This window comes from Epinephelus lanceolatus, chromosome 19, assembly GCF_041903045.1.
Source record: "Epinephelus lanceolatus isolate andai-2023 chromosome 19, ASM4190304v1, whole genome shotgun sequence".
Lineage (NCBI taxonomy): Eukaryota > Metazoa > Chordata > Actinopteri > Perciformes > Serranidae > Epinephelus > Epinephelus lanceolatus.
The window spans coordinates 26,380,685-26,407,564 of NC_135752.1; the positions used below are offsets into that span (position 1 = coordinate 26,380,685).

Genomic DNA, 26,880 nt, shown 5'->3' on the forward strand with positions numbered 1-26,880 from the left:
ATCAACCTGCGTAGTTGTCCCTCCATTGTGACATTAGAAAGTGTCACGTTTATCTTGCAAGTGTACTCTTCTTCAACGTTTTGTTTACTTCCTGGATTTTCCCCACATGGACATTCTGACCAATCAAGAGCAGCTTTCTCACACAGGGCATTTGATCTGGTCCGCTTGTAAATGCTGCCGTGAGAACACGAACCAACTCTAGGCAATTATGCAACGTTGTGACAAAATTAGTCCCTGATTTGGACCAAGGCAAGACAACTCTAGGTCTGAAAACATCCGTGAACAAACAGTAGCTCTGTGAGGCTGTACTTTGGGACAGTAGAGGTTTGAGCTAAATGCTTACATCAGCATGCCAACCGGCTCACCATGACAATGATACTGACGATGCCAAGCAGACTTACTATGACTATCATTTTAGATATGTGTGTTAGCATGCTCATATTTGCTAGTTTGCACTAAACACTAAGTACAGCTGATAGGAATGTCATTAGTTTTGCAGGTATTTTGTCATGAACCAAAGCATTAGACAAGTTGAATTTTTGATTTGATGGAGGCACCAGATCAAAAGTTAAGACATCCCCAAAGCGATTACAGTTTATGCTGAGGAGGATATGACTGTGTGTCACAGATTCTACAGCAACCCATGCAAGATTTAAAGGAAATTCATGGCAAACTTGGGATGGTGCTAAAGCAAAACTCAGGGGACAAACTTAATGGTGTGGTCCATTTGCACTGGAGGGTTGGAATTTCCAAGTTCCCAGTCAGATATATCAACTGGAACACCCCCTGAAGTCGGATTTCCGATTCTGAAAGTTGCAGCAACCTCACCAACCCTTCAACAGCAGTTAAAGCTGTAAAAATATATATGTTTATTAGCACTTCTGTCTTATTGTTGTCTCATTAAAACAGTGGTACATACAGCCCTGTCCAATGTCCATCTGTAGACATGTGGCTCGAGTATTTGGATGTGCAAAATACATGCAAAATAAATGTATTGGCTAACAATGGCTAACCTTGCTAGAAGTGGTATTCAAAATCTTGGTTTTGAAACTAATTAAACTGGAATGTGGTCAACTAGGCTGTCATGTCATTCCCACCGCTGACTTCTGAGGTAATTGGAATGCAGCATAAGTACATATGCCACTGTAAATATGTCACAAGATAAGGAACTGACCAAGGACCTTTCATCTTCTGGCCACCATCAATGTCCTCACAAAATACAATGTCAATTCACCCAGTACTTGTTGGGATATTTCAGTCTGGACCAAAGTGGTGGACCTATAAACTGAACACTAAGAAGACCCAGAAAAGAAGAAAGAATACATGATTGCCTGCTGTTTGACAGACAGGTAATCTCTGGGTGTGAAGTGGAAAAGTGCCCAGAAACAGCATCTCAGAAATGACAGACCCACACATCAATAGAATTATTTTGGGACAAATAATCATACTGTTAGTTAGCCACAAGCTACTTTATCAACTTTTACCTTCAGCAAAGGGAATTCTTTCTTTAAACTGCATTAGATTAACATTGAACATTACTTTCATCTCAAGTTTCTTGTCGACTTCCTTTGTTTTCCTCACACTCTCCCACACTCAACAAGTCAAATGATTTTTCACTGACTTAATGACATTAGCAACCATGTGAGAAGCTGATGTCACTTCTATGGTAACACTCGCACAGACAAGGTCTTCTGTCTGGCTACATTTGACCCATTGTACTGCATGTGTATGTGAGTGCATGTGCAGGAATGTGTGTGTGTGTGTGTGTGTGTGTGTGTGTGAGTGTGTGTCCAGCGGGCAGGACAGTACAGAGGGGGAGGATATCCTGTTACTGCCTCAGGAAAACAGTGCTATAGTACAGGAATGTCTCATATGCAATGTTATTCTGGCACACACACAATAAAGGGAGTGTGTGTGTGACTGTAGTTGTGCAGCAGGGCATGACACTGCGAGTGTGGTCTTTCAAGTGTGTGTATTTGTATCAGAGGTGTGTATTCACGTGTGTGTGTTTCCCATTGAGGTGAGCTGACATTCCAGGCATAACTCGCTGTCCTCAAGGCTTGGACTCTAATACTTGTGATGAGGGACACTGTACACCCTGCCTGGCCAGCTAAGGCAGCAAAGAGTGTGTGTGAGTGTGTGTAAATGCAGAGAGAAATGATGTAGCTGTAATGAAAAGCTTAAGTTCTTTGGGGTTTATTTGAATGTCTGAGACACCTGAATGTTTTATTTCTCTTGCAACAGCAAGTAAGTTTCCCTTAGCATGTAAACATACGTAAATGTCAATGCACCAGTTACATGAATGAAAAATAGTGTTAATAGTCATAACAGTCCCACACCCTCACCACCATGATGTGTCAGCTGTGTTTGCCCTTCGGCTTTTGCCAAAAAAGTCTTAGAAAGTTAAGGAAAATCCGACAAAGCAAAGACATTTTACCAGACTTACCTAATTCATGGATCTATTTAGGGGAGACAGAGATCACATCATTCCTTTCTACGCAACCAATTGGCTAATCTCCATCAGGGCGCCCTATTTAAACTGCTCTAGCCTGTCTACTGTTGTTTTCCTTGCCTTAGGCTTTCCATGTAGGCGCATGGAAGGGCAGGGAGGGCTGCTCTCTCTGCCTCAGGCTTTCTTCATCTGCACGTGGAAGGGCAGAGAGTTGTGCTCTCTCCACCTTATTCTTTCCACATAGATACGTGGAAGAGGCTTTCTGCATAGGCCCAAGGAAAGGCAGAGAGGCCCCAGAACAGAGCCATACTGCCAAATATAATACTGCAAATGGAAGGAAAGTTTTCTTTAACTAAAGTGTTCCAGACTGAACTGCTTTATTTCGTGTTTTTACCAAACACAAGGTTCGTTTGTTTTGGGGAGGAAAGGACCTCTACAGATAATTTGGCTCCTGGTAAAAACTTCCTGAATAATGAACACTAAGGGAATCCTAACCTGGAGCTCAAGCTTAGCACATGGGAGACATTTCAGCTGGTTGCAATCTGCCATTTAGGTGCCATTAAATCCTACTCTCTACTCCCGTTAAGCTTATTATAAATAGGAATTACTGAATTCAGTGGAAAGTCATGACTAGTATAGTAATACACTCATGAGTCTATCTGAGTCAGCCAACTGTAACTGTCTTATGCTCTGCCTAAATGCTGTCTCATTCTCCGCCTGTCGCCATTCCTATCACATCTGGAAATGCTTTTGCTCTGACTGTAATGCACAAAAATCACACACACACATAAACACACACACACTAAAAAAAATACACACTGAGCTGGATGCCTGGGATGCTGGGGGGTTTACCAGAATATGAATACACCCCCATACTCCCCCGGCGGGAAGTAAACACACCATCTTGACATCTCTCCCAGACCCATTTTCTGTGCCATTAATATCACGTCACAGGCTTCCACCGTAGCCATGGCAAACGTCAAAATGAAAGCCTGGCGATGTACGTCCTCGGACACACACACACACACACACACTAAGCTCCTGTGTAACCCAGTGCAGTCAGCGTTCCCGGCTCTGTTTCCTGGCTAAACATGATCCCGTGTAGTAACTGGAGCCTGCTGCTGCTTTAGCATGGTGTTTGCATATCCAAACAGCCAACCCAGGCCAAACAGTGCTATCTGGCACTTATTCATGACTTCTCCACTTAAGGCAGTTTGGAGGTGCGGAATAAGGGTGGTGGTACGTCACTGACAAACGGAGCGTGGCAAAATTGACACACAGTGAGTAACTGGCGAGCGTTATCAAGACAGGTGGGCTGGGTGAAAGTTGGCATAAACATGTGGCCAGAAGAAAGGACTCAATGGTGCCAAAGTGTGCAGATCCGTTCTCGCATTATTGTGCTGTAATATCTGGATAACCTTTGCCACAACAACAGTCTCAACTTTGACATCAATACTTAATCTAATACTGACACTTCATCCTCTTTTACCTTTACAGTATTCCAGTTCCAGTTTGTCCTCTGTACTTAATATTTCACATATTTTTTCTCATCAAATCAAACTAAATAAAAACCAGAAGTCCCATAAAAATACCTTAAATAGCAAAACAAAATTGCCATACAACCCCAGACACCAGAACAGGGCTGGTACTCACCTGCTGCTCTTACAAGTAGTCTATGTCAGTGATATCTGTCACTCCATGGTGCCATTTTTAAAAGCAAGCTCCCTTTAGTTTTGTAATATTTCAGCAATTTCTACCATCCATATACGTGACTCCTTTAAAATAATCCGTTTTCCCTTTTAGCTCTGTTCAGTTCAGTCCAGCCTCGGTCCGTCCTGTTCCAGATAGTGGGAGTGCTGGACTTTTCCCTGGCCAAGCCTTTTCCTCCTCTTCTTCTCCTCCTTTTCCTCCCCTCCCGTCTCTTTCCTCTCCTCCACAAAGCCTCTCCTTTCTCAGTAACATTCCTGCCGGCTGCTCGGTAAGCTGTGATGTCATGGGTTGACTGTGTGTGTATGTGTGTGTGTGTTTCTCCAGATGCCCTCACCCACAAAGACCCCTTCTGTGCCGGCCCTCGTACAAACACACACACACAGACCAAAAACATCCACCCTGTGGCTCCCCGCTCCTCCCTTCCTGTGTAAGACCAAGCCCTCTCTTTCCCTATGTCTCTTGGCCACTTTAACCTACAGCTCCAGTCAAAATCTGAAGGGACTTAGAGAAGGAGGCAGGCGGAGAGGCGATGATGAAGAGATGATGACTGAAGAAAGGCGGAGGAGGTGATAAGGGGAGTAATGGGATTTTCTTCTGTCATCATCAGAATGGGAGTTTTGACTCAGTCTCATATGAGAGTTAGAGTGATGTACTGGTCACCTTTTAATAAAAGTTAAATTAAATAAAAGCTGCTGCCTCATCCTGCATACAAAGCATTTAATTATTAGTGGAGTAATTATTCTAGTGAAGCTTTACATGCAGCAGGCTAGTCTTCAGAGGCTTGTCCACCATGACAAAATAAAACTTGATTTAAGACATTATTTATTCATCATTATTTAGCTTAAAACAGTCAGTTCTTGGTGACTTCAATCCCAAAAATAAAATCTTTAGCTCTCAGGGTCACTCTTATTCTACTCATCTGTAATGGTGTCCTGTGGGTGTGTACCTGTTGGGTCATAGGATCAGGCCTGTGGAAACCAGAGCTGACATGAGTCACGGTTCACTTTCCCTGCCCACAAGCGCCACATCAAGACGCACTGGAAAGACTTTCCTCGAATTTACAAGAGCAATTAGCAATATTGTGTTAGCGGCTGCTAAATGATGGAGGACAGTGCTACGAGAGAGGTACTGATGTCAGAATGCAAGTCAGCAATTAGGGTGATAAAAGTTAATTTTTAAAAAGCCAAACGAGCAAAGACAAAGTGGTTTTACTGAATTATTTGACAGAATGATATACTGCCTCTTTCCTGGGCATTATGTTTGCTCTAATTAGCTAGCTGCCTCTTCACTACAGTGAATAGTTGACCTTGTAGCGATGAGAAACTGAGCCAGGTGTTGTACACATGGAGGGATTTTGATCTTCTTTGAATACCAGAGCTGAAATATCACTTTTAAACCTTTTTTCTCTCATAATTGTACAACAAAATATGAGTTAGATCAAGCACAACTTCTCTTTGACCTTTTAACTTTATCTTTAATGACCCTGACATTATTTATCTAATTGAAAACTGATTCGAAATCAGGTGATAGTGCTGAGAACAGCAGGGTGGTCTAGAGGTCAGAGAGGTCATCCTGCTTTGTAGCTGCAAAGGAAGGCAAAAGCAAAAGCCAGTGTGTGCCCATTAACAGCTGAGCATCCTGTCATAGTGTGATAACTCTCCCTGCTAACCAACTGTGAACTTATCGAATTAACATTATTGATAAAAAACAGAAATTAAATGCACACTGTGCCACTCAAGCAAATTCCTACCACTGTCCCTTTTAGGTGCCCCTATTTAAAATGACAAATCACAACATCCTGGTGAGTTCCCAGGCTAAGAATAACTCTGAGCCATATGATGAAGAGAAATCGGTCACAGAAAATTGGGACAGTAACCCAATTATTGTGTATGCGCTGGGGAGTTCAATCCCTGCTGGGGTTGTAACACACAGAGAGACTTGTGATGGTCATTCTGCCAGTGCTGGTGATTTATAGAAGAAAAAAAGCTGTCGGTTAGCTAACAGACAGGCTGTGAATGATGAAAAGAGATACTGTTAGGAGATAAAAGACAAAGGAAAAAGATACAGCAGGAGTGTGTGACAGTTTATGCATGTGCATGAGTCTACATGTGTTAGCATGTATCTGGGTCAACACTATCCAATCAATAAAGAGTAGTGCCCACAGCAGTCTTATATCATGAAAGTTAATTGATCAGAAACTCAACGGATGACACACTTAACCATCGCAGCATGTCAGAAAGACACAAATGTCCATGGATGCCCGCTCAGTGAACAGTACAAGCAAATACAGGAGATTTAAGAAACCAAATTGTCTGCATCACGTACCACGGAAATCACATTTATTATTTTAGTAATTAGTGCATGTCATCGATTTTGCACTTACTTTGCATTACAAGTCAAACAGAGGCATGTTTAAAGACACAGAGGCAGTATTTCATTGGTCTCTTGTGTCATTATTTGCCACATTTTGGACTGAAGCACCACATTCAGTTGTTCAGTTCAGATCACACAGAAAGCATTTTAGCAGCTGGAGGCAGCTTTTTGTAATTGTTTTTAATGAGAATGAAGCTCACTGTTGCTCACTGTTTTTGCTTTGCAACTCGCCTCTCATTTTTGCCGGATTGCTTTGAACTCCTCGAGCTGAAAAAACTTCAACTCAGAGCAGAAAAATGCTCTACGTTATCTCTTTTTTGTTATCTTTTTTCCCATTGTCCAATCGGATAATTTGAGAGGCGGGCCCTCTGTGGTGGTCACAAAAACAAGTTTACAGTTAGCAAACAATGGAGGAGATACTGGTGGATACCCAGAGCTATACAGCCTGTCGATAGACAGCAGGTTATCAAACTGCCTCAGAATCATCCTAAAATATGCCTGAAAACGTCCATCAGTGTTGCGAAGCTCCTGGACCAACTGGTGGTACTCCCCATGACCCACCCTCTTTTTTAGGGTCTCATGTACCCACACTGATCTCTGTTTCCCTGTGCCCAACAAACTATTTGCTGACAGCCTCTCACCCTCAACCAGAGCTACAGCAAGTACCCTCTGCCTGAACATTTTAGGAACTAGACACTAATTACTGTCAAGTAACTAAAACAAGCTAAAAATAAAATAAATAAACAATAGCAACGAATAGCAGCAATGGCAACAATAAAAAGGTGCAGCAAGCCAATTTTTTTTAATAGTAGCATTTCACAAAAATAAATAAATTAAAAAAACAAGGCAGTTTTGCAACCTGCAAAATGCTTTCTCTCTGACCGGGGCCTTACCTTCAGTAATTCAAAACAGGTTTTGCATGTAACCTTGATCTTCAAAAATTCCATATTTTGAGAGCAGAAAATATCATATTATGCCTTCCTTCAGACAGGAGAAAGCCTGGAATTTTGTCAGAGTCCCCTTTAAAGCCTAAAGGCGAGTGTTTGATGTTGAAAATATAGATTTTCAAAGCATTCCTTTAAGTCTGCGAACAACCACTTTACAACCACACATAGCCCAGCCAAATATTCACAATGCCAACATCAACATGGGATGAGACATCCTTAGCCTTGATAAAACTAAGTGTTGAATGATTAATAAAGAGAAAGGTGGTTTGAGCAGTTTGAGGCAATTAAAAGAAATTATGTGGCGCTGGGGTTTTGAAATGCTTCATTTCTCTTCATGTAATAAAATGGGTTTAAATTGAGCATTACGAGCCTTAAAATGAAGCACAATTCTGTGACTGCACTGTCCTAAAAACTGATTTTTGTAAATATTTTGGAGGCATCTGACATTACAGAACAGGAGGGAAGGGTTTATAATAATGTCTGAGTTGAGGAGTAAAGTGTCAGTTTGTACAGCCTAACTGATACAATGTCTGAATCAAATTCAACAATGGACACTGTACAAGGGCTTTTCCACACTGTAAAATCCAATCAGAAAAGCAACCCAGCAATGTCCAGCAATGCCTGCAGTTGTCCAGCAATGTCCAGCAATGCCTGCAGTTGAAGGCCAACGCCCTCTTGGATCCCTCGGTCTCATACAGTTATTTTTAAAAACACTCAAGTCTTGCTGGAGGCAACAGTGACAGTGTATTCAAAGATGGGTGGTGACCACTTTAAGACAAATGATGCCGCAAAATAAAGGAAGCAACTGATTGGATAAAAGCCTATCGAAGCTCGCAGGTTATCTAAACAGGAAACCAGGAAGCTGCGCTAACTTGTATCCATGGAAATGGCACTCAACACAGGAAATCAACCAAAAACTAGAGGCCACCTGCACAAGAAAACACACAATATCAGATGACAAGGAACATGCTGTGAAGGTCTTTGTGGGCATTTGGCAAAAACAGCCATGTCAACACAAAATAATAATCGCTATCGAAAACCAAATATTTGCCTTGCTGACTGCTATCGGCCTATGGGAAAATGGACAATGTTTTTCTGTCGTGCCACATCAGCTTTCCGCAGGTTAAAAAGCAGGGCTCGAGACTAACAGCATCCCATCATCCCAGGGAAAATAGAAAACATGTTTGGGATGAACAGAGATCATTCCTGGGACGCCTTCAGGAAGGAAGGACGCTGTAAACTCACAATAATACGTCAGAGGATGCACCCTAGTTTTTTCCTGACGATGCTATATTGTGAAAAACAAATCTTTGTTGACATTAGCAGGAGGAGAGCTAATTAACGTTAGCTTTCAGCAGCTGGTGTACGCAACTAACTGCTGATGGAAGTTGCATGGAGTTACATTATAATGCATTCAAGCTCTATGATTAGCGTTGGTTGGGATTGTCACCTCAAAGCAAGTGGGTTCCTGGTTTGAACCCAGGGTGGAGGAGCCTTTCTGTACGGAGTTTGCATGTTCTCCCCGTGTCAGCGTGGGTTTTCTCTGGGTACTCCGGCTTCCTCCCACAGGTCAAAGACATGCAGGTTAATTGGTGACTCTAAATTGTCCGTAAGTGTGAATGTGAGTGTGAATGGTTGTCTGTCTCTATGTGTCAGCTCTGTGATAGTCTGCAACCTGTCCAGGGTGTACCCTGCCTCTCGCCCAGTGTCAGCTGGGATAGGCTCCAGCCTCCCAGCAACCCTGACAGGATAAGTAGTTATGGAAAAATTAAAGAATGATGAAGCTCTAAGGTCACTTTAATGACTCATAATGTCTTTTGTGAAATGTAATCTTGTAAAATTTTGTTTTGGGTAAGAAACTTGAATAACTGTTTTTTATAATGAAGATTTTCTTGTTTCCATGGCATAAAAGGGGGAACACATAGCAACAAAAACAACATAAACAACAACAACAACAACAAAAAACATCCATATCAGCTATCAGCAAGAATTGTTATTTGAAGCATTCATATTGGTACTGGCCCAGAATTTCACAGTCGGTGCATTCCTCCTTCATTGTGTTTGGAAACTGGCTAATTTGCCCTTTATTTTATATTTTTAAAGTGAAATATTTATGAGCCAGCTTAATCTAATTGGTGGTTAGCTGTTAGCAGCATTAAAACAAAATCCACAAACCCACAAGAGGGCTTCTGAGGCGTAAATAGTTTGCAGCCGAGCAGTACAAAATCAATAAAGCAATGCCCATCCCTGTTTAAGAAGCACTAGTGCAATAAGGCCTGTGAGTCCACTGTGCATCTCCACTCAGCTTCATCCACAGACACACAGCCACAGTGACAGCATATTGAAGCACTGCAAAAGAATTACATTGAATGCGATTCTCACCTACCCATCGCCAGAGAGCTTGAAACAACAACCAGACTGGGATCATGTTAAAGAGCCTTTTGAGTTTTGAGTGTTACAGAGGAATGCGCTGCGTGTCTGGACTCATGGCAGCTATTTGTGTCCCTTTCCAAGACTCTCATGACACCACTCACCCACAGCCCCAGACCCCCTGAGACCCCTCCATGAAACAACAACAAAGGGCCCGACAGGCACTTCAGTGAGACTCTCGAGGCTGAATACTAATGCTACACTCCACACACACACTTACACGCTCGCAGATGGAGGACTCTTCTTAACCAGAAAGGTCTGTAGTCAAAGAGTGTGACCACTCTCTGAGCACAGGACAGAGAGCCAGATTAACACTCGGAGCACAAGTGCAGCACTAACAAAGCACAGTCTAGCAGTAACACTCAACAGCCATCCATTATTAGTTATGTCTTGGACCGAGTACAAGCACTGACTGTATTGCTTTTTATAACTGGAGCCTAGGTCTGTGATAATATTTCATACTGTGACAGTAAAACAAACTGTACTTTGCTGGGCGTGTTGCCTGGTGAAATGGTGCACTGTGAGTGTATTATGTGACAGTTAATGTACAGTGAGTCAGTCATTGCTGCAGAATATGCTCTGTTCAAGAACCCGTGCATAGTAGAGGTCATCCTGATCACCTTAAACACTCATTTCAATCACAGTTCGCTGTATTGCACTGCTTATACACAGTAATGTAGCTAAGACATTAATTACATGAAACAAATGACTGCATAAAAATAATTTTATCACAAGTAATTTACTGAGTGTGCCAGCAGGAACCAAGAAACAGCTATAAAGCCATGACGTGTAATAAGTTAATTTGATTACCATCTAATCAACGAAATGGACCAGACCTCTTACAGTAAATGAGGAGGAATGTGGTTTGGTATTACAGAGGTCTGCAGAGCTGTGACTATAGATTATGTGCAATATTTCACAGAGTATACCATCAAATAACCTTGTCACATATTGTCTCATCTCTACAAACAGATATCTGCATATTAATTAGGGTTGGACGCTGTCTATCAGAATGGCATATTAAGGTGTCCACAGTGAAACATCCCAATGGAGGATTTGTTGTGGCAGCAGTGACAGACGTCGCTAAAATGGATACCACTTCACGAGCCTACAGTTCATCTGTAGATAAATCAGCATTGTTCTTTTCTCGTTATCTTTTATCCCCATTGTCCAATCAGATGACTTGAGAGGCGGGCCTTCTGTGGTGGCCACGACAACAAGTTTACAGTTGGTAAACAATGGAGGAGAAACTGGTGGTAGCGGTTGCTGGATACCCAGAGCTATATGGCCTGACGATAGACAGCAGGTTGTCAAACTGCCTCCCAGTCATCCCAATATATGCCTGGAAACGTCCATCATCTAGGGGAAGCTCCTGGACCAACTGGTGCTACTCCCCATGACCCATCCACTTTTTTAGGGTCTCATGTACCCACACAGATCTCTGTTTCCTTGTGCCCAACAAACTATTTGCTGACAGCCTCTCACCCTCAACCGGAGCTACAGCAAGTACCCTCTGCCTGAACATTTTAGGAACTAGACACTAATTACTGGGGAAAAAATGGCACATTGATTACACAGGAAGGCTAGTATAAGGACGTGATGGGGTGGTTGCCTAGCAACAATAAGAACTGGTAGTGGCATTCAATTAAAAAAAACAAAAAAACAAGGTGCTTCCTGTGTGATCGGGGCTTTACTTTTTAAACATTCAATGAATGGCATTGGTGCAGCCCTAAACCCATGCACCAGTTTTGGTGTGGACTACCCACGATTTCGGGTTCATAGTTTGTAGCCTGAGTAGTATTGACCAATCATGTTTTGTTGGTAGGTAAACAGTCCATATGGAGAGCAAATGAGGCAGAACATGTTAGGGAATGCACTCTCATTCACACATCTTCCCCATGGCAACTGTCTGACGATGATTTAGCTTTTTAAAAAGGTATCTGCATTTATTTGCACATATCTGTTCATAGAGATTCGCCTTATGACTGGCACAAAGAAGGGAAAGTATTGGCCTGGAGATCCGCTGGCTATACCAGTATACCAGAACCCCCGAAATGTTAGCTGTTGCCCCCAGAGGCTTATTGTCGTCAGACCGACAGCAGATAGGTTCCAAGATTACATATTGTTTAATGAAAATATGTATATACTGTATGTAAGTATATTGTAAAGGATTAAGGGTACACTTTTATCTGGTTATTCTGAAGGTCAAATGGTATTTAAAAAACACTCTTTGTATTTGCTCTTTAGTTTTGAGGGACTCACACTAAAACCTGGCCTTAGTAATGCAATTGTTTAGATAAACTTAGTGTTAAATTCTATTGAATCTATTCTGAAAACATCTCTTTCTGTAATACTAGGTATGACTGTACACTTACAGTAGGAACAAGAAAATGTCACAGGCAAAAACCAAACTTCCTGGGAATTTCCTGAAAGACAAATTGCCAATAACTTTTTTTTTTTTTTTTTAGCACGCCTTGGTTATGTAACAGTCCAGCTCTCTCCTGCTGTCTGTTCAGCCTGACACAGAGCTTGCTGTCAACTAGCATTTACTTTGTTCCATATCACATCACGCACACATTGAACATGACAATTCAATGACCGCAACCATTTCAATACACCACCCTGCAGTGACAGTGATGTTTCCAGTCTCACAGGCAACAAAAACAGCACTTCTCTAGTTCATCTATTCTGGACTTCCCAAACAGATCTTTCAGGTCATCTCAAAAGTGAAACTAAAAGGACAAAAGATAAGCCTTGAATTAATCGAATTCAACAGGATGGTCGTGCAGGAAATAACCTACGGACGGACACGAGGGAACAAATCTTCACCAGAGGAGGAGGGGGGACACATGGACGGCTGAGTTTGAGGTTTTCGAGGATGTGCCTGTTTCTGTGTGTGTGTGTGTGTGTGTGTGTGTGTGTGTGTGCGTGTGTGTGTGTGTGTGAGTGAAGAAAAAGCCACCGAGCATATAATTGTAATCCTTTCCCAGCATGAAGCAGCCCATTTTAGTATTTTGTCCCACAGGACTCTCAGTGCAGAGACCACACAGTGAGGCTAACAGGCAAAAGGGTTTAACGTTCTGAATAAAATTAAGATCTGTGGTCAAGGACGCAAACATGTAAGCTTTTTTGTGGATTTTATGTGAGTGAAAAGAAGCCATTCGTGTATAATAAATGCAAAGTGGCTTTATTGTTTTTCAGTTTCACACAAAAATTTCTGGACTGGTTGCTGGATTTCATTTCAGTTTCCAAGAAATGATTGAACACGCGTGCTGCTTCTGCCTTTCGCCTGTTGTCTATGCAACAGTGTGGTCAACCTGCATCATCAGCCAATCACACGTGCCCTGACAGGAACCACCCAGAAGTGCTGATTTTATGGTGCCAACAATTAGCTCAAATCAGCAGCTCAAAGTTAGCATGGCCTTAAATGCACTGGTTGAGTGGAGAGAGATTAGATTAGTGACTTGCATTACAACACTCAGTCACACTCATCACGTCTAGCTATGTTTAGAAAGCTTGATGGATCTATGTCCTAAAAACAAACCCAGGCATGCTAGCTAATTAGCTGACTTGTTATCACCACATGTCGCTGACTGGATAACATAATTTGTCAAAGGCAACACACTTCGATTGCACGCAAACACTTGCATGCTTTGTAATAACAGCTCTAAATTGAATAGTTGAAATTAAGCAGTTCTGATGAAAAGGTTGTGTTCAAGTGTCAATTGTCATGTAAAACAAATAGAAAGCTAGTCCCCAACAATACAACATTGCTAATATGGTGACTAGAAACCATTTCGGACCCCATTATCCATCACCAATGCACTCATCTTTGAACCCTCTCAAGAAATAACATCCCATCCATATGTTTTGATGCTGCTTGGCTATAGCTGAGCCTGCCTGAGCAGCACATAAAAGATTCATTAAAGACCTCTAACACGAGCTTATTCCCAACCATCACACCCAGCATATTAACACTGTTATCCTAAGAGACTGGATCTCTTCCCACTGTTAGCTTATAGCATTAACTAGCTCTGCTCTGCCTCATACTGAGAGGAGCAGTGTGTTAATCACCTGTCTATTTCCGGAAACTGGCTCATTAGCCTGCAGTATTTAGACAGCAGGAGGAAGGTGGCTACACACAGGAAGAATGCAGCCTGGTGACAGCAAACATGTCCGAGCCTGATAATTTTATCAGCCCCCCCCCCCCCAGTGATTATTTTCTGTGGTTCTCAAAGGAATACCACGGATTCAGAGGAACTCTGAAATACGGCAGCAACCATTTTGTGGTCACCACCATTCTGAGTAAAAATAAAGATCTTTATATGTATTCATAGAGAGCGAACACACAAGAGAGGGTTAGGACGACATGACCTGAAATAAGACCTGCAGATCATCTACAAATTGTATTTATTCCTGCCTCTGCTTGTCTACATCTTACTACTGCATAAACACAATGTCTCAGCTGATTGCCTCCCAATAAATTCCTGAAGTGCATGTCAGCCAAATGAGTACAAATCACTTAACAAACATGAAGTTTGTTTAGCAAAACTTAAGAAGGTTGTCCATTGACTTGGTTCAACTAAACACTTAAAGGACAGTTCACCCCCACATCAAAAACCCATATGTTTCCTCTTACCTGTAGAGCTATATCAATTTAGATTAGATTGTTTAGATTTAGATTGATTATCTTTTTAACTATCATTGCTCTAAATTGTCTAGATTAGTCTACAAATTATTCTATTCACTCCACGGGCCAGTCAAATAGGTGAAATTGAATAATTTGAGGGGCAGGTGATCGCCAAAGATTTCAAAAACAGCGTGCAGAAGATGGCAGAGGGAGAACGAGGTTGTCTGTGTGGTTGGTCTGTGTGTGTGCACAACAGGGCCGAACTCCGCCGTGCACAATACAGAGAGCAGAGGAGAATTGTAAACGCGCGACCATGTGGAGACAGAAATGACATGCCGTCGTGTAAATAAGTCATCACGTGTGCCGCATGATTGTTTGCATAATCGTGATTTCAATTTTGACCAAAATAATCGTGATTATGATTTCTTCCATAATCGAGCAGCTCTAGGAGAAAGTACTTAAAAGTTACTCAAGAACAAGTAAAAGTTTTCAAAGTAACAATGTAAGTATCAAGGTTGTTATAAGCTACTTTAATCTACTTTCTGCCTCCTTCAATATACTATAATTAAAATCAATTATTGAAAGGACAGATGACCCCAAAATCAAAAAATACTTATTTTTCCTCTTAGCTATAGTGCTGTTTATCAGTCTAGATTGTTTTGGTGTGAGTTGGAGACTGTTGGAGACAGCCATAAAGATGTCTGCTTTTTCTGATTATAATGGAACTAGATGGCACTGTGGTGCTAAAGGCGCCAAAAAAATACATTCAAAAACACTCAACAGCGATGTCTCTTTCCAGAAATCCTGACCCAGTTACTCAAGATAATCCACAGACCTTGCTGTGAGCAGTTCATGTAGGAACTATTTTCTTTCTACTGCATTACAACCTGCCAACTGTATCATTGTGCAGAAGGAAGTGTGCATCAACTGCTGTGTCCCCCCTGAGCAAGCTAACATTACAGCTCATTACAGGAGGACACAATTATTGTTTATATCTCATGATGTCACAAGCCTTTTGTCCATGAGTAGATGCACGCTTCCTGCTGCGTGGTGATACAGTTGGCGGGTATAGCTCAATACAAATAAAATAGCTCCTGCCAACTGTATCACCACACAGAAGGAAGCGTGCATCTACTGCTAGCTCACCTAGCACCTAGCTAGCTAACATTACATCTGAGCTGTCACAAGCAAGAGCCTCTTGTCCATGAGTAGATGCACGCTCCCTTCTGACTGGGTGGGTGTAGCTCAGTACAAAGAAAATAGTTCCTACATGAAACTGCTCACAACAAAGTATGTGGATTATCTTGAGTAACCGGGTCATGATTTCTGGAAAGAGACGTTACTGTTGAGTTTTTCAAATATAGTTTTTTGGCGCTTTGAGCATCACAAGCCAAGTGCTATCTAGTTCCATTACACTAAAGAAAAGGCAGACATCTCCACGGCATCTCCAACACCCGGCAACTCACACCAAAACAATCTAGAATGATAAATGGGTAAACTTAAATAAAACAAAATGTATGGTGTTTGGAAATTGTAAGAACAGAATAGACATCAAGCTGATAGTAGATCACATTGAAATAGAAAGAGTATATGAAACCAAATTCTTAGGTGTGATTTTAGACCATAAGCTCTGCTGGAAACCCCATATAGAGTATGTCAGGGCTAAGATGGCAAAGAACATTTCAGTAATAAATAAGGTAAAACATATTCTCAATTCCCAATCACTGCACACACTGTACTGTGCAATGATCCTCCCATACCTGCACTACTGTTCAGAGGTTTTGGACAATACATGTAAGACAACAACAAACTCAATCATTACACTCCAAAAAAGAGCCCTAAGGGTGATACACAACACAGGGTATTGGGACCATACACACAGATTGTTTCTGGAATCACATATTTTGAAGTTCACTGATTTGGTTACGTTTAAAGTTTTGCAAGTTATGTACAAAGCAAGATACAATCAACTACCTGGTACTGTACAAAATAAATTTATGGAAAAGGAGGGGGGGGTACAACCTCAGGGGATCATTGAACTTTAAAAAACCTGTAATGCATACAACCCTTAAAATAATATCTCCTAATATAAGTATCTCCTCCTATGGTGTAACCTTATGGAATGGGCTAGAGGAAGCAGTGAAACAGAGCAAAAACATCATTCAATTCAAAAACAGACTTAAACAATCAATTCTCAACAGGTACAGAGATGAAGCAGAAGGGGAAATGATCTAATTAATTACTTTACCATATCATGTTACACTGCATACACCAAACTGTAGAATTTGATATTGTTATGTATCATATTAAAGCATCTATATAGATGCATTACCAATGTTCTTTGCCATTTAAGCTCAAATCTAAAGTTAGTATGCTGCTTATATAACTTTAAATATTAACTGGTCAGAGGTATAAACTAGGGGTAGGGCACGACAAGCTTAGTGCTTCTCCCTATCCCCTTTTTTTGGACATATGGACTCAAAAATTATATACAAAAAAAAAAAAAAATGTAGAGTTTTCTAAAAGGGGCGTCATGATAGGATTTGTATTTCCATTTGCATTTTCTTTTTCTTTTCTTTTTTTCATTTTCTCTCTTCATTTATATTTTCAAATGAATGTATTCTATTTGAATGTATTCTATTTTCCTTGTCCAACATCCGAAGAAATAAACTAAACTAAACTAAACTAAAAGGGAAAAATATATATTTTTGATACTGGGTCGAACTGTCCCTTTAACCCTTATCACTTCACCTTTACAAGCCTTAAATGGCCTAGCTATGATCTTAACCCAAAATCCAAGCACTAACCTTTTGTTAACCTTTAAGGAAAACTCCCCAGATTCTGCTACACAGCTTTTGACGTTCGACACATTCCAGGAGTTATTTCGTGATGAAGTGTTGTAATGTACTGTTTGGTGTTCCCTCTCTTACACCAGTCACCTTATCTTCTTCTGATTCACTGGCTGATTTGTTGTATTATATTCTCCTAAAACAAACAACCCGCAGGAACATCCTTGGCTTTATTTTATCTGGCTGTGAGAGCAGCTGTGATCATGACAGCAGAAGTAACTGAAGAGAGTTTTTACAGTTGGAAAAAGTGAAAGCTGCACCCCGGAGGTCTCCTCAGGACTATCTTTTCAATCCTGCTCTACTGCCTGAAAATCTGTCTGCCTCATCCCAAAGGAAGATTTTTCCCGAAGCTAGAGAAACTAAAAGTGGATAAAAATGCTACGGATCATGTCCTCCATTCTTTGATAGTTGTGAGTCACTTCCCATGGACAAGATACTAAGCAGATGGTTGAACCTCAACCATGAATCAACATTCTTGAACCCCTTTGAAGAACAGTTGTCCAGAGTGACCTCATTTCCTAAAAATGCCCCAGCTTTGAGGGTCCACGGCTCGGCTGGCCTCTCACAAGGATAAGAAATGACAGTACCCACACCGACAACAGCACTCCGAGCACCCCTCACACACTGTAACATGTAAAGCCCAAACGGCATTCTTACATTCCAGTCTAACACTGGAATTTGATAAAGAGACATCTGCAGCTTCTCACCACGAAAACACAGCACCATGTTATGAGATGAAGGCCTGACATTAATGGTCAACCTCCCTCCTGATTTCCCGGAACAACAGATAAATACTCAGCCTTCTATTTTCATCAAACTCTTGGGAGAAAAAATGAAATCCATTCAGCTCTCTCTGCATCTGTGAGGAAAATATACACCAATTAATTGGCGTATATATTGGTAGTTTTAAAAGTTAGGACTGTTCTGTTCAAAGGCAGGCTTTCTTAATTCTGTCCTGCTCCCTGTATTTTTGCTGCCTTTTCATTGTATGTGTGTCTTTGTTGTAAACACAGTATTCGTGCTAGCAGGTGGTTTGTGCTTCGCTTTGTGTTAAATGAATGACTTCTGTTGCACAGCACAACAATAGCCGGTGGATGTTGCAGACAATAGTGGGTGGCCGGGGGTTGTGTAATGGTGGCCATCACATGGCTGGGTTGTATTGTTGCATTTCCTGCATCCCTTCAGTTCTCTTCCTCTCTGGAACACAAATACCAAAACACGGGACAAAATACTTTGATAGAAGATGGAATGTGACAAAAAAAAAAACGACTCTTTGACCTTGCTAGGTGCTTGATTCAGACATTTTTCTTTCATTGTTATTTTCAAAGTGGCTGCACACAGTCTCAGAATAAGATGGCGGCAAAAACCCTTGTTCCTCTATGGTGGATACAATAAACAAAATAGTTTAGCTGAGCCAATCAGAGCTTTTAAAGCAGGATTAAGAATGAAGATCTTCTTGTGCCAGTGCCAGAATGACTTCCAAACAAAAACTGAGAAATTAATGCAGCTCTACAGTGCGTTGACATATGTCTTTGCCTGCCATGAATAGCAATGAGTTAACTGCTCAACTACTGCTTCTGTGTCAAGTGAAAATAATTTAAAGGAGTCAAGATGGATGTCAGTCATTCTGAGTGATCAGACATTATAAACATGAAATTAGACTGAATAATGAAGTAAAACAAGGTGGGCTGCTAGAGCTTTGATTAATGCAACACCATGTTTGTTTGCGAGAGAGTTCATGTGTTTTTTGGGGAGACGACAGGAGAAAACTAAAAATGCATCAGTGTGGCAACATTTTGGATTTGAAGCCAACGAAAGTGGTGTCCTAACTGGCCGCAAGCGACGCAATACGCAATTTAGAGCTGAACTTTTGTCAGATGCCCTGTTTCTATTCATAGGCTACCTGTTGCTCGCTTTGAAAGCGCCACAATGTACGAGGAACGTCTGATTCATGAAGTTAAATTAAGGAATTGTCTACATGATACCTCCTTTTTTAATGTTTTCTCATAATGGGTTTGTATGATATCAAAGAAAATGCACACGCAGTGTGTAACAGTGTGCATGATATCCTATGAATCAGCACCCAACGAACAATGTTACATCCTTAGACATACAGTTATGTAATTACTTAAATTACATAGGTTAGGTTTAGTTAAGTAAAGTTGCTGTGGTTAGGGTTTGGAAAAGAAACATGGTTGGGTATGTTGAGGTTTAGGCATGTGAATTTACTGTGGTTAGGGTTAGGAAAGGAAACATGGTAGAAACATGTCTCTCCCTCTCTTTATGGATGATTTTGTCATATGGATTGGATGTCCTTCCTGAGGTTTCTACCATTTTTTTTTTTTTCCTGTTAAAGGGTTTTTTGGGGGGGAGTTGTTCCTTAACCGCTGTGAGGGTCCAAGGACAGAGGGTGTGTCGTATGCTGTAAAGCCCTTTGAGGCAAATTGTGATTTGTGAAATTGGGCGTTATAAATAAGATTGAATTGAATTGAGGACATACCTTGAAATGACTAAAAGTCGTCACGGTTCTGAACACGTTTCCAGCAGAAAGTCCTGGGGAAAATTCAGGGTTTTGGTGACACTATCCACCGCCCCAACATGCCTAGTTACAATACCAATCGGGACTGCTTCCTTGTTTACTCCCATCAGCGCATTGTTCAGGTGATTGCAGCCTTTCAAAATCCGTCAAATACGTATAAATTTGGGTGCACCACTTTGCGTAGGAAAACGTGTGTACACTTTAGGACAACAGCCTGCCTTATTTTACTACAAAAAACCAACACAGGTGTCAGCGTGCTTGAGGGAGTTCGCCAATGAGCTGAAAGTTTCTGCTAAGGTAAATGACCACCGCTAATAACATGCTAGGCTACTTGCTGTTGGCTACATTTTATGTCATTTCCAGTACATATCACAAGACAAAATGGGTTTTATGTTTTAAATGTGAGGTTACAAGCAGAGTAAGATAGCAAAGAGGCTCCTCACCCATCTTGTAAGTGGTTACATATCCAGTCTGATCTTGAGCGCACTCTGATAAGCTTAGCCTACGTGGTTTGTTTGCATGACATCACAGAAGTGCATATTTAATGTGGACAAAAAGCTCCGATGTTAGGCGATGCAATGTGGTAATAGAGGGACCCTTGTTTGCTGTTAGGACACGTGTCATTATGTTCTACTTGGGAGCAACTGCTGAGTCAAGTCCTGTCTAGCTCTTAATATTAAAGCAGCTTGAAAAGTTTTACACCAGCCCAATTCTAATGGGGACTCATTTTGATTTTCAGGCAATACCAAACCTACCATATAGCAACCTTTTAGTCTTAGTTACAGCACTTGTACCAATCAATTAGAAGGAAACCATTATTGTACATTACCTTTTCCTCTGACATGATGATTGGCTTCCTTTTAAAGAACCCACATTTTTAGCTGTTTGAGATTATGACAAATATACTCTTGAAACGTGCCTTTGTCTCTTCAATTCGGCTCTTCTTTTACTGTGTCAATGCAACTTCTTTCTGCTGTATTATGAAAGAAGATATGAGTACTAAACCACAACAGAAACGACTGAGTCCCTTCATCACTTTCAGCTGTCATCCATTCCCACGGGACAATCCAAAATAGCCACAACGTGTTATTCACAGCCAAAAGAACCACTTAAAATTCCTGCTACTTCAGACATGCACAAACATGAGGAGGCTTTGTTTAAAACCATTTTCAAGGCTCATTTTAACAGCTGGCCTCAGGGGCACTCACATGATTTCTAATCACAAACACCAACACCACCAACAGCTTTTTTTTTCTTCCTCTATCCGTTTTTTCTACTCATTGTCAGCTGATAACACACACATGACATCTGTAAACTGAGACGTGACAGCATACCACACACCCACAGTGTCAAAACATACCACAATTGTGTATCAATGATATTAGCCTCCATCTGACCAGCGCTGATTTGACTGTAATGTTTGGGACTTCATCCAATAACACAAGGCGGAGTATCACTCTCTTCCTGGAAGACGGCCAGAGGGGGCCCATCAACAGATCGGCCATTGAAAGGCCATCGGCCAGTTAATGTCAACAACACTTCGAGCTGTGTGAGGCTGAACAGACTTCCTACTAGCACCCTCCTCCACCGCCGTCCGTCACGCTCCCCTCACTTGGCTTACATTCACAGCTCCACCTGCCCCTGACACACACACACACACACACACACACACACACCTGCACCACCCTTTATCTCCCCTTGTACTCATTGTTTCTTGTCATCACGCCGGCCTCTCTCATCCTGTCTCTCCTTCATACCCATTTCCACCTCCTGTGTGCTCTTGGCTCACCAAGCTTCAGCATCATCTACCACACAGCTGTTATATAACCTGTGATTATGTGTGTGTTTGTGTGTGTGCTTTCTGGGAAGAGGGAGAAGTTCGGAGGAAGAAGACATCATTGATAACTTTGTTGTTCCTGTCAGTGTTCTCACAGTCCACGGTGCTGAGCGGGGCGGGGACGGAAAATGTACTTCCACCAGACACAGACACACACACTGCATAAACACACAGAAACCTTGAGCTAACAGGCACTGACTGTCTCAGTGGGACATTCAGCGGGTGGCAGGTACCTCCTGTCATTGACTATATAATCAAATGGAGAGCTGGCTGTGATTTTTCTCTCCCCTGGCCAAGCAGAGGTATTGGCAAACGCTGTGTCTGAATTGGCAGTTTGCTGCTTGGCTTTTTCCAGAATCAGCTGGTAATTTCAAATGGTGACCAAACAAAAAGTGAACGCGGATGATGAGCTGCTCTAAATAGAGTGTAGACAATAAAAACTCCACCACAACTTTGTTTGCCCCTCAGTTTTGAATGTCATGGACCTAATTTTGTAGATGCTCCGACAAACCGACCTTTAATGAGACATAATCATTAAAAAGATGAGATGAAATTGATCTGGCGCTACCATTCTGATGCTGCCTTTGCTTCCTCGCTTCTTCTCGCCAGGTGGATGTGTTTGCCCATCTTAAAGGCACTGCTGTGCAAACTGTGCAAAAATAAATAAAAGCTGTCAAGTCTGAGACGAACTAGAAACGAGCACATCTCTTTTCAAAGCAATTGCGAGAACACTCAAGGAAACAGACTTGATTTTCTGGACCCTGCATCGCCCCTTCGGTATTGATGTGGTCAGCTGCATTTAATCAAAATGTCAGTAACTCTACAGTGAAGTAAAATCAATCAGCAGGATCGGAAGTGATGGAAAACAGGTCAAGGGAAGTTGTTTTTCCCAACAGCTTCTTCATCTTAGGTAAGAAAGCATTTTTCAGAAAGGTTGTCACTCACACTCGATTTCATCACGTGACCCAACATGGGTTATTACCAACAAATAACTTTAACACTGAGCTCCACAGAAAAGGAATCCAACGACCCATCGGCCGATTACACCCAGCACGGCAATGTCCATCCCCTTGTCGAACATTGTCAAAGTCTGCAATCAAAGAATCGCAAGTTGCTTGGCAACAGCCACAGGCAAAGAAAAGAGACTGAAAACTCACCACAAGCGAATCTGGAGCAAACAAATGAAGTCTGGCTCCGGGTGGTTTGCTCTGAACATGTGCCAGCTCTGTCTTTGGTTTGACCGGCTACTCCTACTGCGTGACACACCAGCACATTCGAGTCCGCCTCTACTTTTTTTTTTTTTTTTACCACGTTTTTAAAATGTTAACACTATTCAAAATGAGTGGTTTTGCAGTAGGGGTGGGGCTAGAATGGTGTGCACTGCCATTTGGCCATGTGTTGGGGTTTTATCAAGGGTTTTTACAGGAGCAGGAGCATATTAACAGCTTACAAGTGATGTCAAATGAACTCTACATGATGAGGGATGGGTAACTTAACCAGAAGATATTCAGCAGAAATCCAGCTAGTGAGGGACATAACACCACAAGATCTTCTCTCTGCCTGTCAAGTCATTCAGTATGAGAGTGATGAAAACCAGGTTAAGGTCATTTCTTGTCTATATGTAGGTTAAAGTGATGCAGAAGAGGAGGAGTAGGAGCACAAAGGGAGAAACAGAGACTACTGCAGCAAGCAGTCTGGTCCACTAACCTCCTTTGGATGTCTCTGTCTCCCTCTCAGGAGAGGAGGGTGCAGTATCCTGTGTCCTCGCCACTTTAAAGCCAATCAGTGTAATTACAGGCTGTGTCTCTGTTCACCAGCACACACACACACACTTGCAAAGAAACATGCAAAAAATAGCCCAAACTGGCACACACACACCTGCCACCTTAGCTACCATGACACTTTCACTTACTACCCTTAAATAAGAGTTTCTTTCACATGTAAACTTGAACATTATTTTGTTTTAATTCAGTCTACCTGTGTGGATGAAGATGTGTATCAAAGCGCTGATCCCCCGGAGCTCCTTACCGGACCGACTAACGGTTAATAACCGGGATTAGGTTTTAACGGCGACCTGCTGACCGCGACTTCTTCCTCTTTTTTGTTCCTTAGTCTTTTATCTTCAACATTTACCGAGGTGACGTGAACGCAGCTGCTGCAGCACCGGCCGGCGGGACGTTAGAGAAACAAACGGACAGAAGAAGAAGTGGAGGACCGGATGCGCGCGAGCTCAGCACTGTAATAACGGTAACGGCAGGCTCTGACTGGGATGACATTGAGCTCCTTTTTACGCGCCAGCTTTTCCAACCGGCGCTTTCCTCCCCCTCCTCTTCCTCTCTCCTCTCTCTCTCTCTGTCTCTCCTCTTTTTTTTTTTGTAGGCACGCGCGCTGAATAATGCAGGGCTCGCGAGGTCCCGGGAGTGTTTTCTGTCCCGTTCCAGAGACAATCAGAGAGCGAGCCGCCAGCGCGAGCTCCAGCCAAGCACAATGAGGCCGACCCGGACGGATCAGGTTACCGGCCGTACTGCCTTTCATTCATTTATTCAGCTGCAAAACAATCTGACCGCAGCCCCTGCCAGCCAGCAGCAGCCCCCCCCTCCATGCTCCTGTACCCCACCTCTCTGTCTCCCCACCTCCTGCTCTACCTCCCCTCACTCAAATGTGCTCAGGTGGCATTTTCAGAGGGACAAACACATACTCAGAACACTCCAGAACAGGCGGTGGTGGTAACTAAGTCAACTGGCCCACATTTACTCAAGTACAGCACACAATTTGCATGTTTGCCACTTCATGTTTCTTCACTACAATTAAAGGGCCACCTTACCAATTCTGCATAAAGTCCAATTTGCTAGCAACTTGCATCATAGGAAGTGTACGATCCAGTGTTTTGGGTGTACATGCTCATACTTTTGCTAAAAGTCACAATATCTTTGCCTCTGCTGCACATATTTTGACCAGGGGCGTAACTATAGACAGTGCAGGTGTAGCCGAACTCACTCAGTTAGGCCTCGCTGTAACTGCTGGTAAGCAACCCTTGGAATCTGCATTGTGTGGACAACAATGAGGAGGTTCGTCATCCTTTTTACACCGCCATTTGTTCTCTGAACATGAACAGAATGTGTACTGTTCAGTCATAAAGTTAGCTCGTTACAGGTAGCTCACACACAGCACGCACTAAATTCATATCTTACAGACAGAAAAAAATGTGTTCGCATGGATCAGATTACCTCAAAAGTGGCTGAAAATCATGTTGGTGTACCTCAAGGTTCCACTTTGGGTCCTCTGTTATTTAGTTTGTTTATTAATGACCTACCTGAAGCTTGTCCACCTACTGTAACTTGACGACGCGGGCATATATTTACATGCAAAAAACAAGAAGCACGCAGCAGAAGAGCTATCCACTTCAATGGGCAATACTTCTTATTGGTTAACAAGCTCTTGTTTACATTTGAATGTCAGATCTAGATGTTACAGTAGCAGGGAGAAGATCATTGGTAGTACATGAGTTTAAATATTTAGGCATAGTAATAGATCCACAGCTCAAACGTAAACAAAGCATGTGGTTTCTTCTTCCACCACGAAGAACAGGTAAAGTCCAGGACACCAACCCTTATTATTGTTAAACCAAACAATAAACACATAAATGGATAAGTATATGAATGAATAAATAAATAAATATTACAGCATGTATGCCAAAATACAGAGATCCCTAAACCAATATACACCAAAGAAAACAAAATGTACTACTGTAAAACATCAATTAGGCTAATAGCCCATGGCTATTAATTGCTTAAATTACTGAATTCAACAGGCCCCTAACTGGGACAGGCTTTTAATTCCTATAACACAAAAATATTGCCCAGCAAAGATAGGAAATGCAATGAAAATGTTTTATTTTAACCAGTTAAATATTATTTTAAAAAAAATTAGGCTACAAATAACAATCAGTTATGAATCATTCATTTGATCTAGCTACGATAGCCGATACCCTAGGATAACAGCATCCGGCATACCGACACAACACCAGTCTATCCTGTTAAAAGAATACTTAGAACTTGGATACATTTTTATGAAAACCCCTTTTGATTCTTTGATGGAATACGAAGGAATATGATGACCTTCCCAGGTAATCAAGGAATGGACGCATATTCTGACTTAATGACTGCTTCAGAGGCAGGAAGTCACCACTTTCTTTTCCTCATCTCTTTTGTTTATCATGCTGATTAAATCTCAATGAATTACTGTCCTCTTTGGTGCTCATTCTGTAGTTTCAATAAAATGGTCTGAATGATTGAATTGTGGAGAATCGAACTGAGCTAACAATATGTAGCGTTGATTGTATGTGCGACTGACGCACCTAACTCACTAGTGACTACTATCAATGAAAAAAGCCGCTAAGAGGCTGAGTAGGCTCGTAACTAGTTACAACTGCGATAACTAAAGCAAAATAAGACGAAACAAAATATTACGTGGCTTGATTACGTGATTGCGGTAACAGTCAACAGAAAATATCGCAGCCACAACTCACTCCCTTTGTCTGAAAGCCACCACACCAGTGAATGAATGGGTAAAATAATGTGAAACCACACCCACACTTGTGCCAATTACTACAGGAAGTGAAAGTGACCAATAGAAAGTGTGCAGTCTAGACAAAGAATTAACAACAAGGGTTAAATACACACCCTGGCTCCTAGGGAGCCAACAACCTGTTTTTATACATTCAGAGAACTTCTATAAAAATTAATTCCTTGGCAACCAGACCAGGCTTCTAACTGAGACAGGAGCTAATTCATCATAATGTGTAGCCACACCGGGCTAGTAAAAGGGACTGGGCGTTTAATTGGGACTCGGCTTTTAATTGAAGTTTTACAGTATGTGGGAATAATATGGTTGCTATACCCTTGAAACTCACTACACCGTATGATCGGATATAACTCCCTGTAGGAATATTACTGTATCATATTAAATTAATACAATAGTAGATTAAAAAGAGCCCGTAAGTAGAGTAAGGTCACTTTAAGCACTTATTCAGTACCACAGGCTCATTATAAGTCTCCTTTACAGCAGATAAATATGCCACAAAGTACAGTAAGATCATGTTACACTTACTAAG

The 26,880-nt window shown here is 41.7% G+C and overlaps 1 protein-coding gene across 5 annotated transcripts in view; it reads right to left on the reverse strand.

Moving 5' to 3' along the window:
• Positions 1-26,880, reverse strand: part of palm2akap2 (PALM2 and AKAP2 fusion) — a 136,731-nt gene that overhangs the window by 16,009 nt on the left and 93,842 nt on the right. The window lies entirely within an intron of this gene.